Here is a 16,973-nt window from a genome sequence, read left to right on the forward strand (position 1 = left end):
CTCAGCAAATCATTTCACACCACGGGAAAGTCAAACAACAACTCAACATTGATTAGCACATTCACTGGTGGGAAAAAGTTGGGTAAGGGTAATTGGTTAGTACAAGAGGGGGATTCATTTAAACTGATGGGTTTAATCCATGAGGGATGTACATGCTTAACAACATGGTTTCCCAACATGTTATCAACCACCATAAATTAGTAGGGGGTCATCAGGCATCCCAGGTATTTTCCCTGTCTCATGCTGATTGGAGGTTGCTAGGGGGTTGCTATGCTTACTCACCTACACTAACTGAGTCAGGGACACCTGGCACCACAGGATCTCTCCTGTTATTTGCAGACAAACAACTCAGCAGGGTGGGTATGTGCTTAGGAGTGCTCTGTGGGATTTTTCAAGGACAAAGGTCATGCCCTCTTCCTTGGACAGGCTTTGCTCCAAGGTAAAGGCTGGTTTCCAAAAATGATATCACATCAGTTTCTCACTACCTATCTTTAAATCTGGCTTCATAAGGATGAGGACTTTTTACTTATAAATATTGTTGGGTAGAAGTGTTGGGTAGTGTTCAAAATATTCTTCAGAATCATTGGAAGGTGAGGGCCCTTCCTTAAGTGTTCAGATGTGTGTACAAACTTCCCATGAGTCTCAGTGTTCTCCTAGCCTTCCCAGGCCCTCAGTGCATATCAGCACCATTCACAGTTTCCCCATGTGCTCGGGCCTTCCCAAGGTTCCGGAAGCTCTTAGTGTATTGGGCACAAGAATACTGTATTTAAAAACCACCCTAAGAGTCTCCTCTTCTTTTAGAATCTATTGAGATTGTCCCTGAATGCTAGTTCTCTTCTCAGAATCCCCATTCACTCTGTGTTTCTTCCAGACTCAGGGTGAATCTCTGAATCCTTTCCCTGGAAACTCTGGGCCCAGGGAACTTGAGCCTTGCTCTATGAATCTCAGGGCTTTATCTGGGTCTCTGTGAAGTCTCATGTCTTTTGCAGAAGCACAGGATGGCTCAGCATCTTCCCCAGAGGTGAGTGTATTTGAATGTGTGTCACAGCCATTCCCCAAATCCTAGTCATGCTTAGGAATACTCTACTATATTGGATTGAAGGCTTTGTATGCCATCTAGTGGTGCTCAGGTTCTTCCACAGCATTCTGGAAAAACAAAAAAAAAACAAGGGGTGTCACAAGGCTTTAAATAGGAAATAGAGCCCTGCCCAGGGTGTCTTTGTAACTGAGAGATATTCCCAGTGTCCTTGTGGGGCTCAGAGCCTTTTCCCACTGCATGGGTAGTACTCAGGCTCCCCTATGTTTTTGAGTATAAGCTCAGGGCTTTGTCCAGGGTCTTAGTCTGGCTCAGTGTATTGAGAAATGACATCCAGGGGCTCAGGGATTTCTCTGGGGTCCTTATTGGGACCTCGGGTATGATTGATTCTCAGATTTTTCTCCTGAGCTTCTAAGTGGCTAAAGGCTCTCAATAAAGCCTTTATATTGACAGTAGGTTTCAAAGCTTCCACCAGGATCAAAGTGGGGTTGTGTGTCTTTCCCAGGGTGTCCTGTGTTTTAGTGCTTTTCCAGCACAATAATAAAGCTCCTGGGGTTTTCTTGTTCTTTAATGGGCCTTTCAATGCCCTGCATAGTGTATCTGTAGTGCTCAGAACAGTGTGCAGGATTTCAGAGTCACACAGGTTGTACACTAGTTTGATGTGAGATCACCAGCTTTCCATGAGTTTGTGTGACCCACATGTCTTCAGAAATGTCTCTGGGCAATCAGGGCCTTCACTTGTTTCTAATAGTGTTCAGGCCTTTTCCAACTCTTTCACTGGGATTCAGAGCTTTTGCAGGTCAGTAAGAAAGCCATGTACACTGGTACAGATTCCTTGGATTGTGGACTTTTGCCCAGCGTCTCAGTGGGTTGCATGGTCTCCTCCAGTCTCACAGTCATACTCTACAAGCTCCCCCAGAGTCTCAGTGTTCTTCTTTCATCCACCATGCATGCAATTGTACTCTTGGACATTCCTTGCATCTCAGTGTGCTTCAGGATGCTCCTCAGGTTTTCAAAGAGCCAAAGGACTTGCCCAAGGCCTTAGTGGAACTCATGGTCATTAGAGGCTCTCCAATGTTTTTTAGGGTGTCTTATAGTATCTCATTCATTTTCAGTGCTATTCCCAGAATGTCAGTAATGCTGAGATAGTTTCCCAAAGACAGACTGGTTTCAGAGGTTTGCCAGCATTTCAGTCAATCTCAGCACCTTTCTCAGGTTTTAAGTGGACTTCATTTCTCACCTAAGGTCACAGTGTATCTTTGGTCCAGATCAGAGTCTTAGTAAACCTCAGGGCATTCCCAGGGTCACTGTGATATTCAAAGTTTCTTTACAGAATCTTAGTGGTGCCATTGCCTTCCCAGGCACTCAAGAAGCTGTAGTCTTCCCAGGTTACTCACATGATCAGGGCCTACTACAGCGTCTTAGGGACACTGAGGGGTTCAGAGGAGCTCAGGGTCTTTTGCATTGTCATGTGCCTCAGGGCCTACCCGAGACACTCTGGAGGGCTCAAGGCCTTTTCCAGGATTTTTGTCCTGTTTACAATGTCTTGTTTACAAAGGTCCACATGGTCTTCATGGTACTGATTGACCTATTGCCCAGTTTTCCAAAGATGCTTGACTCTTCCCAAAGCATCTCACAGTCATGAGTTTTATTCACTGTGGTCTCATTAGAGTTCAAATCATTGTTCTTATTTGTAGAAATGTGAAGGGCACTTCCTTTAGTATGTGCACAGTCTTCCCCAAAGTCTGATTGTTCTCCTGGCCTTCCAGGCTCTCAGTGAAGATCAGCACAAGTCACCATTCCACCATGTGCTCAGGGCCTTGCACAAGTCGCAAGAGGTCTCATGGCATTTTGCAGGGTTACACTGAGTTCAGCCCCCATGTCAGTGGCTCCTATGATTTCAGGGTCTGTGACAGGTTGTCCATGAGGCTCAAATCTATTGTCAGAGTCTCCTAGATGTTCAGTGCTTCTTCAAGCCTGGGCACAAGGCTGTGACTCTTCCAAAGGAAACACTGGCTTCAGCGTAGTTCCGGGTTCCTCAGTGACTCCCAGGGCTTTCCCAGGGTCTCTGGGAAGCTAAATGCCATTTTGAACTTCACAGTAATGCTCAGCATCTTCCCTGCACTCTGATTTCTGTCAAGAACTTTCAAACTGTAGAGAGGCCTAGGGCCTATGCTTGACTTTCAGGGGGCTTTAGACTCTACACACTATTGAGTGGAGCTCTGATTTTTCCACACTGTTCTGGGAAATGAAGACCGTTCACCAGTGCCTCTGGAATAGAACTTTGTGTCTTGTGACCTCATGACATGGACAGCTTCCCATTGTTCTTGTGGTGCTCAGGGCCTTGCCCAGTGTGTCAGTGGCCCTCGGGGTTACCCCAAATTTCTTAAAATAAGCTCAGGGTTTTCTCCCGCATCTCAGTGTGGCTCAGTGCTTTCCACAAAGACTTACAGGCACTCAGGGACTTTACTAGGCTCTCTTGGAAATCTCAGGTGGGATTGGGCATCAAATTGTTCCTCAGAGCTTCTGGGAGGCCAAAGGCCTTCAAGAGATTGACAGTGGGTTCAGGGCCCAGTCAGGATCTTGAGGGTTTGTGGAGCTTTCCCAGGGGTGTCCTCATGTCACAGTGCTCTTCCCACTCCAGGATGGTGAACATGACTTTCCTTCTTCTTTCCAGGGCCTCCATGACTTCCACAGTGTGTCTTTTCTTCTCAGCACCATCACCTGGATTTCATTGTGACTCAGAGCTCTCTGTAGAATTACCGTGGTGTTCAGGTGCTTTCTGTGAGTTGGTTTGCTTCAAAGGCCTCCCAAACTGTCTCTTGGCATTTGGGGCCTTCACTGTGTTCTGATTGTTGTTTGGGGATTTTCACTCTGTTGCACTGGAATTCAGGATGCTGGCAGGTCACTAAGGAGGCTGCTGGACTCTGAGAAGTGATTCTGTGAACTGTGTCTTCTTTCCCAGGGTCTTGGTGGTTTTCATGGTCACCTCCAATCTCACACTCACGGTCTGGGTATGTCTCCAGAGACTGAGGGTTCTCCTGAACTGCCTCATGCATTCTGTTGAGCTTTGGGACACAGCCACCATCTCAGTCCAGTTCCAGAAGTTCCTCAGCTTTGGAAGGAGCCAAAGGCCTTGCTCTGGGCCACTGTGAAAGCCATGGACATTTCAGGATGTCAGTTGATTTCAGGGACTTTCCAGAGTCTCAGTCATCTTCCATGCCATTCCCAGAGATCCACTACTGCTGAAATAGTTCCCCCGGATGCACTGTTTTGAGTTTTAGCCAGGGTCTCGGTCCATCTCAGCACTTGTCCCAGGTTTGCAGAGGACTCCCTTGCAATTCTTATGGTCACAGTATTTCTCAGGGCCATTTCAGAGTTGAGGTGAATGTCAGGGCATTCTCCAGGGTCACTGGGGTACCCAGGGGTGTGTGCAGAGTCTTAGTGTTGTCATTGCCTTTCCAGGCACACATTAAAACTCTAGTCTTTCTATGTCACATGGATGATTGGGGCCTACCCTACTGAAGGTATCCGAGTGGCTCCTGGTTTTTCTTGGTGTCAGTAGATTTCTGGGACTACCATAGAATCAAGGAAGTGCTCCCAGCCTTCCCCAGAACTTCTGTCTTGTTTAGAAAGGTCTACTTGGTCTTCATGGGACTTTGAATAGACCCCAGTGTTCAGAGATATGTCATCAAAAGTCTCAGAGGGATCAGGTTCATTCCCTGTGGTCACAATAGTGTTAAAAACATTCTTACAAATCTTCAGAAGTTGAGATCCCTTCCTTGTACAAATTTCCCACAAATCTCAGTGTTCTCCTAGCCTTCCTAGGCCCTCAGTGCATATCAGCACCATTCACAGTTTCTCCATGTGCTTGGGGCCTTCCCAAGGTTCTGGAAGCTCTTAGTGTATTAGGCACAATAACACTGTGTTTGAAAGCCATCCTGAGAGTCTCCTCTTCTTTCCGAATTTATTCAAGGTTGTCTCTGAGGGCTGCATATATTCTGAAAATCTCCATTCATTCTGAGTTTCTTCGAGACTCAGGGTGAGTCTCTGAACACTTTCCCAGGAAACACTGGGCCCAGGGAACTTGAGGATTGCTCTGTGAATCCCAGGGCTTTCTCAGGGTCTCTGTGAAGTTCCATGCCTTTTGCAGAAGCACAGGATGGCTCAGCATCTTCCCCAGAGATGACTTTGTTTGAAAGTGTGTCACAGCCTTCCCCCAAATCCTAGTCCTGCCTATGACACACTCTAGTATATCATTGGATTAAAGAACTTTGCACGCCATCTAGTTGGGTTCAGGTTCTTCCACAGCATCCTGAGAAAACAAGGGGTATCACAAGACTTTAAATAGGTAATAGAGCCTTGCCCAGTGTGTCATTATAACTGAGAGATATTCAGATTTTCCTTGTGGGGCTCAGGGCCTTTCCCACTGCATGGGTGGCACTCAGGCTCCCTCATGTTTTTTGTTTTTTTTAATATTTATTTTTTAGTTTTAGGTGAACACAATATCTTTATTTTACTTTATGTGGTGCTGAGGATCAAACCCAGTGCCTCTCACATGCTAGGTGAGCACTCTACCTCTGAGCCACAACCCCAGCCCCTCCCTCATGTTTTTGAGTGTAAGCTCGGGGCATTGTCCAGGGTCTCAGTCTGGCTCAGTGTATTTTGAAATGACATCCAGGGGCTCAGGGATTTCTCTGGGACCTTTAATGGGAATTCAGGTATGATTGATTCTCAGATTTTTCTCCTGAGCTTCTGAGGGGCTAAATAGATTGACAGTAGGTTTCAAAGCTTCCACCAGGATCAAAGTGGGGTTGTGGATCTTTCCCAGGGTGTCCTGTGTTTTAGTGCTTTTCCAGAACAATAATAAAGCTCCTGGGGTTTCCTTGTCCTTTAGTGGGCCTCAGTGCTCTGCACAGTCTATCTGTAGTGCTTATAACAGTGTCCAGGATTTCAGTGTGACTCTGGGTTTTATACTAGTTTGATGTGATATCACCAGCTTTCCAAGAGTTTGGGTGACTCACGTGCCTTCAGAAGGTCTTTGTGCCTTCAGGGTCTTCTCTGGTTTCTAATTGGTATTTAGGGCTTTCCCAAAAATTTCACTGAAATTTGGGGCTTTTGCAAGTGAGTAAGAAAGCTCATGGTTAGTGGTACGCATTCATTGGATTGTGGGGTTTTGCCCAGAATCTCATTGGGTTGCATGGTCTCCTCCAGTCTCACAGTTATACTCTGTGAGCTCCCCCAGAGTCTGAGTGTTCTACTTTCATTGATCATGCATGCAATTTTAATCTTGGTGATTCACCACATCTCAATGTGGTTCAGGACATTGCTTAGATTTTCAAAGAGGGAAAGGACTTGCCCTAGGCCTTAGTGGAACTCATGGCCATTATGAGACTCTCAGATGTTTTTTAGGGCCTCTTGTAGTGTCTCAGTCATTTTCAGTGCTATTCACAGAGTGTCATCATGGCTGAGGAGTTTCTCAAAGACACACTGATTTTAGAGGTTTTGCCAGAGTGTCAGTCAATCTTCGAACTTTCTTAAGGTTCTCAGTGGACTTCATTGCTCACCCAAGGTCACTGTGTATCTCTGGTACAGATAAGAATCTAAGTGAGCCTCAGGGCATTTCTCAGGGTCACTGTGATATTCAAAGTTTCTTTGCAGAATCTTCCTGGTGCCATTGCCTTCCCAGGCACTCAAGAAGCTCTAGTCTTCCCAGGTCACTCGCATGATCAGGGCCTACCACAGGGTCCTAGGGACACTGAGAGTTTCAGAAAAGCTCAGGGTCTTTTGCATTTTCATGTGCCTCAGGGCCTACCCCAGACACTCCAGAGGACTCTAGGCCTTTCTTGTGATTTCTGTGTTGTTTATAGATGTTGACCTAGTCTTCCTGGTACTGAGTGACCTATTGCCCAGTTTTCCAAACATGCTCTAGTCTTCCCAAAGCATCTCACATTCATAAATTTTGTTCACTGTGGTCTCATTGGGGTTCGAAATATTCTTCATATTTGTAGAAGCTTAAAGGCACTTTATTCATTTGAGGGAAGGACTTTTCCTTCCATTTACAGATGTGTGCATAACTTTCCAATAATTTGTGTGTCTTGTAGCTTCCCAGGCTCTCAGTGCAGATCAGTACAATTCATAATGTAACCATGTGCTCAGGACCTTACCAAAAGTCTCAATAGGTTTCATGGTGATTTGAAATGGAACACTTAGTTTCAGAGTCAAGTTAAAACTTCATTATTATTTAAGGATCTCATAACAATTACCATGCTCAATTTTTCTTAGGGCCTTTGGCAATGTCTCTGTCATTTGCAGTGCTATTCCCAGAGCCTCACCAGGGCTTAGATAGGTTTATAAACACTTATTGGTTTCTGAGACTTTGCCAGAGTCTCAGTAAATCTCAACACCTTTTTCCAGGTTGTCAGTAGAGTTCATTGCTCTTGAAGGGGCCTGTCCAGAGTTTAAATGAGTTACAGGGCATTTCTCAGGTCACAGTGGTATTCAAGGCTTATTTGGAGAGTGTCAGTGTTTCCATTGCCTACCCAGACCCTCAGTGAAGCTGTAATCTCCCCAGGTCATGCAGATAATTAGGGCCTGTTCCAGAGTGTTAGTGATACTGAAGGTTTCAGAGGGATCAGGTCTTTTTCATTGTCAATGAGCCTTCAGACATACCCTATACACTCAGGAGGGCTCCGGGCCTTCCACATGATTTCTGTCTTGTTTATAAAGGTCCACGTGGTCTTCCTGGTACTGATTGGAACACTGCCCAGTGTTTAGCATCATGCTCAAGCCCTCAAGAAAAAACTCACTTTCATTTTATTCACTGTAGTCTCATTGCAGTTTAAAAAACATTCTTCATATTCTGAAAATAGTGAAGGGCCATCATTTCCATGGATAGATGTGTGCACAACTTTCCCCAAAGTCTTATTTTCCTCCTTGCCTTCCCAGCATCTCAGTGAATATCAGCCTTGTTCACAATTTCACCATGTGCTCAGGGCCCTTGAAAACATCTAACTTGGTCTTATTGCTTTTGCAGAGGAACACTGAGTTTTAGAGCCAACTTAGAGGCTCCTGTTCTTTCAGGATCTTTGACCCATTGTCCATGAGGCTCAGAGTCTCAGTAATGCTCAGTGCTTCTTCTGGCCTTGGAGCCAGGCTCTGAACCTTCCAAAGGAAACACAGGCTTCAGTGCTATTCAGGGTTCCTGTATGAACCCCGGGGTTTCCCCAGATTCTCAGTTAAGCTAAACTCCATTTTCTGCTTCACACTGCTGCTGAGCAGGTTGCCCAGTGTCTGATTGTGTGTCAGGGCCTGCCCAAATATCCTAGTGAGGCCTAGGGACTATATTAGTCTTTTAGTGGTCTTTACAACTCTACAAAAATTGAGTGGTGCTCAGATTCTGTTACACTATTCTGGGAAAATAATTGCCTTCACTAGTCTCATTGCCCCCAGTGTCCTTGTAATATGGAAATATTCCCATTTTCATTGTCATGCTCAGGGCCTTCTTCACTGTGCCAGGGGCACTCATGGCTAGCCTGTGTTTCTCAGTGTAAGCTCAGGGTATTCTCCCCAGTCTCCATCTGGCTCAGTGCTTTCCCCAATGACTTACAGGGACTCAGGGTAGTCACTAGCCCCTTTCTGAAAATCTCAGGTATAACATGTCTCTGATTCTTCCCTAGAGCTTCTGTGAGGCTAAAGGCTTCACAGTAATTACAGTAATGATTTACAGTAATGTTCAGGGCCTCCCCCATGGACTACATGGGGTAGTAGATTTTCCCAGTGTGTCCTTGTGTCTCAGTGTTTCTCAAGCTCAACAATGAAGCTCATGGGTCTCCCAATTATCTTTCTAGAACCACAACACCTTCATGGCTTATGTGTATTTCTCAGAACAATCTCAGGAATTCATTGTGACTCAGGACTACCCATTAAATTTCAGGGGTGTTCAGGTGCTTTCCATGAGTTTGTGTGATTCAAAGACCTTCAAATGTTTCTTTTGGCATTCAGGGCCTTCACTGGTTTTTTTCTTGGGGTTCAGGGATTTTCTCAGTGTATCAAAGAAATTCAGGGATTTTGTAGGTCACAAAGAGGCTCATGGACTCTGCTACTGATTCATGGATTGAGGGGTTTTGTCCAGGATCTCAGTGGGTTTCATGGACTCCTTTAGTCTCACAGTCATGCCCAGAGAGTTCCCCAGAGTCTTAGTGTTCTTCTTTCCTCCCTCCTTCATTCAGTTGAGCTCTTGGACATTCCCATCTCCTCAGTGAGTTTCATGATGTTCCCGAGTTATTCAAAGAGCCGAAGGTCTTACCCAGGGCTTCAGGGGGAACTCATGACCATTACCAAGCTTTCAGTTTTCCTCAGGGACTTTGCAGAGTCTCAGTCATGTTCAGTGCTGGACTCTCACCTGGGCTTAGATAATTCCCTAAGGACACACTGGGTTCATAGTATTTGCAAGGTCTCAGTAAATCTCAGCACATTTCCTATGTTCTCAGTTGAGTTTATTGCCATTTCCAGGGTCACAGAGTTTCTCGGGGAATGCACAGAGACTTACTGGGTCTCAGGGCATTTCTCAGGGTCCCAGTGGTACTCAGGGTTTTCTGCAGAGTCTTAGTGATGTCATTGCCTTCTGAGGTACTAAGTAAATCTATAGTCTTCCCAGTTTACATTGATGATCAGGGCCTACCCCAAAATCTTTGTGACACTCAGGGTTTCAGAGGGGCTCAGGGTCTTTCCAAGTGTAAGAGCACCTCAGGACATACCTTAGATTTTCAGGGGTGCTCAAGGCCTTCTTCAGAATTTCATTGTTGTTTAGAAGAACCCATTTGTTATTCATGGTGCATGGACTCCTGACCAGTGTTTAAGATGCTAAGGCTTCTACATTGTCTGATTGGTTAGTTCCATTCATTGTGGTCTCAGTGGTGTTGAAAATAGTCTTCATATTCTTAGGAAGGTGAAGGACCCTTACTTAGGTTGACAGATGTGTACACAACATTCCCAAAGTCTTAGTAATCTCAGTGCCTTCCCAGGTTCTCAGTACAAATCAGCCCCATTCACAATTTCACCATGTGCTCAGGGTCTTCTTAAGATTCTCAATTGGTGTCACTGTTTTTTGCAGAAGAACATTATGTTACAGAGCCAACCTCAGGGTGTCTATTATTTCATTTTTTTTTTTTACACTTTGTGTAAGAGGCTCAGAGTTATTCTCAAAATCTCCAGATGCTTGGTGTGTTTTTCAGTCTCAAGAAAGTCTCTGAATCTTCCCAAGGAAACACTGGATTCAGGGGCATTCAGAGATTCTTAATGAATCCCAGTACCTTGCCCAGTGTCTGTGTGGAGGTATGTGCCATTTGCAGCTTCACAGCTGCAAATGAAGATGCTCAGCATCCTCCCCAGAGTTTGACTGAGTATCTCAGCCTTCCCAAGAATCCTGGTGAGGCCTAAAACCTACCCTAGCTATTTCAGTGTGTTGAAGAACTCTGCACAATATCTAGTGGTACTCCAATTTCTCCACAGCATTCTGGGGTGGGGTGGGGGGTGGGGGGAAATAGTCTTTGCTAATGTCTCACTAGGGAAGACAGCTTTGCCCAGTGTGTCATTGTAACACAGAGATATTCCCACTTTCACAATGGTGCTCAGGGCATTCCCTACTGTGTCACTGGCACTCAGGGCTACCCATATTTTTTACCATAATTTCAGGGCTTTTTCCAGGGTCTCAGTTTGGCTCAGTGCTCTCCCCAGTAACTTACATGGGATCAGAATATTTTCTAGGGTCTTTTTTGATATTTCAGATATTACTGAGTCTCAAATTATTTCCCCAATCGTCTGTGATGCTAAAGGTCTTCAGTATATTACAGTGTAGTTGAGGACTTCTTCCAGCATCTAAGTAGGATTGTGGAACTTTCCCAGGTTGTCCTTGTATCTCAGGGCTTTTCAGGCTCAACAATGAAGCTCATGGCTTTCCCAAGTTCTTTAGTGGACTTCAAGGTGTGAAACTATGCATTGAATGCCTTTAGCCTCACAGAAGTTCTGGGGGGAAAACTCTGAGACAAATCATACCTGGCATCTCAAAAAAGACCCAAGAGAATTCCCTGAGCACTGTAAGTCATTGAGAAAAGCACCAAGCCAGAATGAGACCCTAGAAAGAGCCCTGAGCCTATACGTGTAAGCATGGGGTAGCCCTGAGTGCTGCTGACACATTGGGAAGGGCCCTGAGCACCCCTATGGTAATGGGGCTATCTCTCTGTTACAGTGACACACTGGACAAGGATCTATTCCCCAAGGAGACAGTAGGGAAGGCCATTTATTTTCTTGAATACTGTGGAAGATTCTGAGCACCACTAGATATTTTATATCCACTGAAATAGTACTGTGGGCCCTAGACCTGTGGAGCTAAGTGCCATTCCTAGCACCTCAGCTGTGCTCAGAATCTTCCCTAGAATTTGACTGTTTGTCAGGGCCTTCCCTAGAATTGTAGTGAGACCTTGGGCCTACCACAATATTTTAGTGGTTTTAAGAATGTGGAACAATATCTAGTGGTGCTCAGATTCTTCCACAGTACTCTGGGTCAATAATGGCCTTTGTAGTGTCTCATTGGGGAACAGAGCTTTCCCCAGTGTGTCATTGTATCAGAGAGATGTTACCTAGCACTGCTCAGAGTGTTCCCAGTGTGTCAGCAGCACTCAGGGCCACCACAAGTTTCTTAAGGTAAGCTCAGGACTTTCTGCAGGGTCTCAGTTTGGCTCAGTGTTTTCCTGCAATGACTTCCAGGGGCCTAGGAATTCTCTGGAATCTTTATTGTGATGTCAGGTACATTGGGTGTAAGAGGTTTCCCCCCAGGCCTTCTGTGAGGCTAAAGGCCTTGTATAAAGAGTTTCACAGTTTTGTTCAGTGCCTCCACCAGGGTTAATGTTGGCTTGTGGATCTCTTCCAGGGTCTCCTGTGTCTCAGTGCTTTCCCAGCTTAGCAATGAAGCTCATGGCTCCCCATGTTCTATAGTGGGCCTCATTGTTTCTCATTGTGTATGTGTAGTTCTCAGGTCCATCTCCATGTTTTCAGTGGGACTCAGGCCTGACTACAGCATTTCATGGATATTCAGTTGCTTTCCATGTATTTGTGATTTAAAAGCCTTTAGAAGTGTCTCTTGTAATTCAGGGCACTCACTGGTTCCTATACGGTGTTCCGGGCCTTCCCAGTGAATCACTGAAATTCAGGGCTTTGCAAGACACTAAGGAGGCTTATGGTCTCTGGTTCTGATTCATTGGATTATGGGTCTTGCCCAGATTCTCTGTGGGCTTCATGGTCTCCTCTAGGCTTAGTGCTGTGTCTGAGTATTCCCCCAGAGTCTTAGTGGTCTCTTTCCCTTCCTCGTGCATTCAGTTGAGCTACTGAACATTCCCATAATATCAGTGTGGTTTAGGATGCTTCCTAGGTTTTCAAAGAGCCAAAGGCTTTGCCTGTTGCCTCAGTGGAACTCATGGTCATTACCAGGCTCTCAGTTTTACTCAGGGTCTTTTGCAATCTCTCAATCATGTATACTGCTTATCCCAGAGTTCCACCAGGTCTTAGATAATCCAGAAAGAAATAATGAATTTTTACCAGGGATTCAGAAAAATTTCAGCACACTTCCCAGTTTGCCAGTGGAATTTATTGTCATTCCCAGCATCAGAGGTTCGCTCATGGTTAGACCAAATCTTACTGAGTCTCAGGGCATTCCGCACAGTCACAATTTTGTCCAGGACCTTCTGTAGAATCTTAGTGGTATCTTTGCCTTCAAAAGCCCTCACAGAAGCTATAGTCTTCCCAGGTAACAGTGATGTCAGTACCCCAGAGCCTTAGTGACACTCAGGGTATCAGAGGGGATCTGGTCTTTCCCAATGTCAGTGGGCCTCAGAGCCTAACCTAGAGTCTCAGGAGGGCTCCAGGCCTTCCCCACATTTTCTGTCACGTTTAGAAAGGTCCAAATGGTCTTTCTGGTGCTTGGAATATTGCCCACTGTGTAGAAGAGGCCTAATCCTTAAACAAGAGTCTCAGCTCCATTAATTTTATTCATTATTGTCTCAGTTGTGTTCAAAATAATCTTCAGATTCATAGGAAGGGGAAGAGTCCTTTTTTATTTTGACAGAAAATTTGTGCACAATTTTTCTAAAAATCTCAGTGGTCTCATTGCCTTTCCAGGCTCTCAGTACAGGTGAGCACCATTCACGGATTCACAGTTTAATCCAAGCCTTCCCAAGGGTTCATAGGTCTCATTGCTCTTTGCAGGAAATGACTGAGTTTCAGAGCCAACCTCAGAGTATATTTTATTTCAGGGTCTATTACAGGTTGTCCCTGAGGCTTGTTTCCAATCTCAGAGTCTCAGTGATGCTCAATGTTTCTACCAGTTTCAGAGTGAGGCTCTAAATCTTCTGAAAGGAAACATTGAGTTCATGGATGACCAAGGTTTCTCAGTGAATCCCACAGCCTTCCACAGGTTCTTTCTGGAGCTAAGTGCCATTTCTAGCATCACAGTGGTGCTTGGCATCTTTCTCAGTGTTTGATTGTGTGTGAGGGCTTTCCTCAATCTCATATTGGGGTTTAGGGCCCACAGTACTATTTCAGTGGATATAAAATATCTAGTGGTGCTCAGAATCTTCCACAGTATTCAAGAAAATAAATGACCTTCCCAAGTCTCTCATTGGGGAATAGATCCTTGCCCAGTGTGTCACTGTAACAGAGAGATAGCCCCACTACCATAGGGGTGCTCAGGGCCTTTTTCAATATGTCAGCAGCACTCAGGGGTACCCCATGCTTTCATATATAGGCTCAGGGCTCTTTCTAGGGTCTCAGTCTGGCTCAGTGCTTTTCTCAATGACTTACAGTGCTCAGGGAATTCTCTTGGGTCTTTTTTGAGATGCCGTGTATGATTGGGTCTCAGAGTCCCCCCAACCAGAACTTCTGTGAGGCTAAAGGCATTTAATACATAGTTTCACACCTTGTTTCAGGGCCTCCATCAGGGGTCAAGGTAGGGTTGTGGATTTTTCCTAGGGTCGCCTTGTTTCAGTGTTTTTTAAGCTCAGCAATGAAGCTCATGGTTTTCCCATGCTATATAATGGATGTCAGTGCATTTCCCAGTGTATCTGTGGGCATCTGAAATATCTCCAACATTTTAGTGTAACTCAGGACTGTTCATGGAATTTCAGGGGTATTCAGATGCTTCCCTTCTGTTTTTGTGATTCAAAGGCTTTCAAAGTGTCTCTTGGCATTCAGAACATTTATGATATTTTAATTGAGCTTTCCCACTGTTTCACTGGATTTCAGCGCTTTTGCAGATCACTAAGGAATCTCACAGATTCTGATAATGATTCAGTAGATTTTGGGCTCTTACCCTGGGTCTCAGTGGATGTCATTTCTTCTAAAGTCTCACAGTTTAGCTCAGGGTGTTTTCCCAGAATCTTAGTGTTCTCCTTCCCTCCCTCATGCATTCAGTTCAGCTCATGGACATTTGTAGTATCTCAGTGTGGTTCAGGGTGCTCCCCAGGTTTCCAGCCTCACCCAGGGCTTCAGTGGAACTCATGGCCATTACATTACCAGACTCTGAGTATTACTCTGGGCCTTTTGCAAAGTCTCAGTCATGTTCTGTGCTATTCTCAGAGTCTCACCAGATCTTAGATAATTCCCCCAAATCACATTGAGTTCAGAGATTTTGCCAGAGTCTCACTCATCTCCGCACCTTTCCCAGGTTGTGTGTTTACTGTAATTCCCTGGTTCTTGCCCAGCTCTCAGGGGGTTTCATGATCTTCTCTCTAGTCACAGTAGTGCTCAGGGTGTCCCCAGAGACTAACTGTTCTCCTTCACTTCCTTGTGCACTCATTTGAGCTCTTGGACATTCTGAGCCTCCCAGTGTGATTCAGGATGTTCCCCAGGTTTTCAAAGAGCCAGAGGCTTTGCCCAGGGCCTCTGTGGAAATCATGACCATGACCAGGCTCTCAGTTTCTTGCAGGGCCTTTTACACTGTCTCAGTTATGTTCAGTGCTATACCCAGAGTCTCCTCATGACTTATATAGTTGCCTAAAGATGCAATGGTTTTAGCGTCTTTGCCAGGGTTCAGTGAATCTCAGCACTTTCTTCAGGTTCTTAGTGGAATTTATTGCCATTCCGAGGATCAGAGTGGTACTCAGGTCCAGGACACAACCTCACTGATTCTCAAGGCATTCTCTGCAGGGTCATAGTGGCGCCCAGGGCCTTCTCCAGAATCATTGTGGTGTCATTCCTTCCCAGGGACTCAATGAAGCTATAGTCTTCCTAGGTTACACTGATAATCAGCGCCTATCTCAGAGGCTTAGAGACATGTTGGATATCAGACATGGTCAGGGACTATTCCAGTGTCAATGGGCCTCAGGACCTCCACTAAAGTCTCAGGATGGCTCAACGTCATCCCAGAATTTCAATCTTATATAGAAAGGTCCTTATGGTCTTTGTGGTGTTTTGAATATTGCCCATTTTTTAAAAGAGGCTCAAGGCTTCAATAAGAGTCTCAGATTCATTAATTTTATTCACTGTGATCTCAATGGTGTTCAAAATATTCTTCAGATACTTAGGAAGGTGAATAGACCTTCCTTAGGTAGACATAGGTGTGCACAACCTTCCAAGAGTCTTAGTGGTCTTACTGTCTTCCCAGGCTCTCAGTGCAGATCAGCACCATTCACAATTTCCTCACATGCTCAGGGCCTGTCCAGAGGGCTCAATATGTCTCATTTCTTTTTTTCAGGGTAACACTGAGTTTCAGAGCCAAACATAGAGGCTCCTAGTATTTCCAGGCCTTTTACAGGTTTTCAATACACTCAGTGCTATTCTAAGAGTCTCAGTGATACTTAGTTATTCTTCCTACCTTGGAGTAAGGCTCTGAATATTCCCAAATGGAACACAGTGTTCAGGGCCTCTCAGGGTTTCTTATTGTATCCAAGGACCTTGCCCAGGGTCTCTGTGAGCAAAGTGCCACTCCCAGCATCACAGTTGTGCTCAGCATCTTCCTAGCAGTTTGATTGTGTGTCAGGGCCTTCCAAAATATTGTAGTGCGATCCAGGGCCTACCCTACTATTTCAGTGGATTTAAGAACTCTGCACAATATCTAATTGTGCTCAGATTCTTCTCTAGTATTCTGTGAAAATAACAACCTTCTGCCAGTGTCACATTGCTGAATAGAGCCTTACTCAGTGTGCTCTTGTAACAGAGATATTCCCACTGTCATACCTGTGCTCAGATTTTTCCCAATGTGTCAGCCACATTCAGGGCTACCCAATGTCCCTTAGTGTAAGCTCAGGGCTTTCTGCAGTGCCTCAGTCTGGTTCACTGATTTCCCCAATGAATACAGGGGCTCAGGGAATTATCTTGGATATTTTTGGAGAGCTCAGGTATGATTGGATCTTGATTTTTTTCTTCAGAACTTCTGTGAGAGTAAAGGCTTTAAATACACAGTTTTACAGTGGGCTTCAGGGCCTCCACCAGGGTCTCAGTGAGATTGTGAATCTTTTCCATGGTGTCCTTGTGTCTCAGTGCTTTTCCAGCTCAACAACAAAGCTCTTAGCTGTCCCACACTCTGTAAAGGGCCTCAGCCTTACACACTGTACCTGTAGTTCTCAGGCCAATCTCAAGATTTTAGTGTGACTCTGGGAAATCCATAAAATTTCAGGCATGTTCAGATGCTTTCCATAAATTTGTGTGACTCAAAGTCCTTCAAAAGTGCCTCTTGGCATTAAGAGTCTTTACTCAGTTCTAATTGGTATCCTAATTGGCTTTTCCCAGTGTGTCACTGGAATTCAGTGCATTTGCAGGTCATCAAGGAGTCTCATTGAGTCTGGCAGTGATTCAGTGGGTTGTAGGTTTTTTCCCAGGATCTCAGTGGGTTTCATGGTCTCCTCCAGTGTCAGAGTCATGATTAGCACATTCCTCCAGAGTCTTA

At 45.1% G+C, this 16,973-nt stretch overlaps 1 long non-coding RNA gene across 3 annotated transcripts in view; it reads left to right on the forward strand.

Moving 5' to 3' along the window:
* Nucleotides 1-16,973, forward strand: part of LOC124092917 (uncharacterized) — an 88,456-nt gene that overhangs the window by 20,203 nt on the left and 51,280 nt on the right. For 2 of the 3 annotated variants that reach the window (XR_009226831.1, XR_009226832.1), the window contains one exon: nt 872-1,021. The exons of the other annotated variant lie outside the window; for it this stretch is intronic. This is a non-coding gene — a long non-coding RNA (uncharacterized LOC124092917). The remainder of the gene's footprint in view (nt 1-871; nt 1,022-16,973) is intronic. 3 annotated transcript variants of the gene reach the window in all.

This window comes from Marmota monax, unplaced genomic scaffold (genome assembly GCF_021218885.2).
Source record: "Marmota monax isolate L192 unplaced genomic scaffold, Marmota_monax_Labrador192_F-V1.1 WCK01_AAM20220418_F8-fsc00038, whole genome shotgun sequence".
Lineage (NCBI taxonomy): Eukaryota > Metazoa > Chordata > Mammalia > Rodentia > Sciuridae > Marmota > Marmota monax.